Source organism: Lethenteron reissneri, chromosome 1 (genome assembly GCF_015708825.2).
Source record: "Lethenteron reissneri isolate LAM-NWPU_2019-01 chromosome 1, ASM1570882v1, whole genome shotgun sequence".
NCBI lineage: Eukaryota > Metazoa > Chordata > Hyperoartia > Petromyzontiformes > Petromyzontidae > Lethenteron > Lethenteron reissneri.
The window spans coordinates 9,838,901-9,842,013 of record NC_083779.1 but is presented as its reverse complement, the minus strand read 5'-3'; positions in this window follow the sequence as shown (position 1 = coordinate 9,842,013).

Below are 3,113 nucleotides of genomic sequence, written 5' to 3'. Positions count from 1 at the left end.
TATGCGAGTCCTTGGGTCTCTTTGTCAGTCTATGGGTCTCTGTGTGAGTCTATGGGTCTGTATCTGTATCTATGGGTCTGTATCTGTATCTATGGGTCTCTATATGAGTGTCTATGCGAGTCTATAGGTCTCTGTCAGTCTATGGGTTTGCACCCACAACCTGTTTCTATGCTTCGGCTCGGTCGACTCAGCCCTTGGACGAGTACCTGGTGTGGTGTGTAAAAGTAACATCGGCATTGGGGAGACAAAGGCGGCCGGGCGCTTGACCCCGGCCGGCCCGTGTAAAGCTACGCAGGGCATATTCACGGGGGGATCTTTTCTGTGCCAGCATCCACAATGATGATAACTGAGAAGGTTTCGTTTGACCCTTGCTGGCAATAAAACAGGAGGTGTTAAGTTGTTCAAGCACCAAATCGATGCCTTTTACAAGGCATGAAGTCTGCGTTAGCCACGAGCCGCACTTGTGGCAAAACGTCAGAGGTCGCAACCGGGTACCCGATACCCGTACCCTACCCGATACCCGGCTACCCGTACCCGGCCGGTTACGGGTAGCCGTTTGTGACCCTGGTGCGGCCGGGTACGGGTAGGCCGTGAGTCACCGTTTATCACTCATTTCGGGTAGGGTACAGGTACGGGTAGGGAACGGGTGCCCGTACCCAGCCGGCTACGGGTACCCATTTGCGACCCTGGTGCGGCCGGGTACGGGTAAGGAATCAAAACCCGTTTGCGACCTCTGCAAAACGTGCAAATAAACTTTGACGCCTTGCGAAAGGGATCCGTTTGGTGTTTGAACGTCTGAAAACCTCCTGTTTGATTGCCAAAACGGGGGAAAAAAAACCCCTATAATGATTACACAGGGTATCTTTGTCTGTGTGTGTGCGTGGTGGTTTTTCAGGACTAGGGGCTTTACCTGGGTTTATTCGGAGCTTGTCCACCCACCCACTCACCTCCGTGGTAAACGTGGATTTTTCTGCGTGTCATCCGGTCCTTTCCCTCCACGTTGAGAACCGATGTCACGCGGTTGAGAGTGTTTGGCTGATTGCCCTCTGGTGCTTTCGGTAAAGTCACGTGGTTAGAAATGAAATGAAACAACTTCTTGGTTCTTTCGGTAAAGTCACGTAGAAGGGAAATAATAAAATAATTCTCACGACGTTTCGGCCACAACGCAAGCAGCCGTCCTCAGGTGAAGAACAGGTCTGTCGGGAAGACAGCGTCTGACGGTGACGATGATGATGATGTTAAAGCTTCGTGCCGACAGACCTTTTCTTCACCGGAGGGGACGGCTGCTTGCGTTGTGACCGAAACGTCGTGAGAATTATCTTATTATGTTTTATTTTTATTATTTTATTATTTCCATTCTACGTGACTTTTCCGAAAGAACCAAGAAGATGAATCCCTGCAGTCACGAAAGCTTTAAATCGAGAAATGAAAAAATCGCAACGTTTCGGTTGCAACGCAAGCAACCTTCATCAGGAGAAAATATTGCTGAAGTGGACTGCTGCTATAAATGTCCACGTGATGACGATGATGATGATGACGGTGACGACGATGATGATGATGATGATGAGGCCACTTCGTTGGACTATCATTTGTGATGGTCCCAGGTCGCTTCTGAACACATTCCTGCGGAGGGAGCTGGTAGGAACGTTGGGTTGCTCGGTCAATGGCCTGCAGGGTCAACGGCGGCGTGGTGTATTCCGCAAATATGCCCGACTGTGAGGGCGGGCACAAGCCGGCGTGAGTAGGTTAAACGTTGAGTTTTATAAGGGCACCACGGGGTGACCAGCCCCTCCCCACCCAGCCCCACCCCTCCCCACCCTCCCCACCCCCCACCCAGCCTCACCCTCCCCACTCAGCCCCACCCTCCCCACCCAGCCCCTCCCCACCCTCCCCTCCCCACCCAGCCCCACCCTCCCCACCCCCCACCCAGCCTCACCCTCCCCACCCAGCCCTTCCCCACCCTCCCCTCCCCACCCAGCCCCACCCTCCCCACCCCCCACCCAGCCTCACCCTCCCCACCCAGCCCCTGCCCACCCTCCCCTCTCCACCCAGCCCCTCCCATTTTTGGATGCACGACGGACGGACACAATAATCCCCTGTGGGCTGGTGGAACCAGGTGGTTCCTACCGGTATAAAGAGCTCTACTACATGGCAAACTCAGTGGGGTGCCTTACCTGGTAACAAAAAAAATAATAGAGAATGGCCCCCGTGGGGTTGTGGGTGTGTGTGCGCGTATGCGTGTGTGTGCGTGCCCGAATATTTGTGTGGAACTGTAACCGGGTCTCCGGATGAATGCTACTTTTTTTTTACTGTTGTTGTAAAATCACCCCGTCCACCCTTCCTCTCCCCTGAGTTGATTTAACGCCTCCCAGCTACGATTGGGAGCATGAATGAGTTGGATCTGCCCGTGTGTGTGTGTGTGTGTCCGTGTGTAAACGTGGGGAGCGGTGGTGTAGCGGTTAGCGCTACGCTGCGCTACGAACCCGGCGACCCGGCTTCGATTCCCGCTCACGGCCAACACCAGCGACGATTATTTGCACCGGTCCTGGGCCTCCCCTAGGTCGACTCGGCCTCAAATTAGTAACTGGTGCGGTGTGTGTGTGAACATCGTCACTGGGGAGACAAAGGCGGCCGGGCGTGGTGAATCCAAGTCCCGGGGCGAAGCCGGGTCGTACAGCTCGTATATTATAACGGCATTTGTCCATGGCGCGGTGTTCTTTTCGGGAGACCGACCGCCGGGTTCACGTGGCAACGGCTCCTCACCGCTGCGCCACCACTCCCCAACTTTCATTTACCCCAAGCCTAATCGGCCGGTTCCGGTCGTGGAAATACAAAAAAGCCACATCTGAGTCACCCCCCCCCGCCGCCGCCGCCGCCGCAAACTCGAGTGAAAAAAGAAATAAATCCACAAACGCTCGTCGATTTTTTTATTTCAGTTTTACCGTTGCCCTTTCTGGTTTACCGCGATTGCAAAAACGCCGATGCGGTTCTCCGCCGCGGCTCTTCCTACAAAAGCGTGGCTCGCGTCCGGAGCGTGCCTAGGCCCATCGTCATCATCTCTCCGGGGCAGAGGTCGCAACCGGGTACCCGATACCCATACCCTACCCGATACC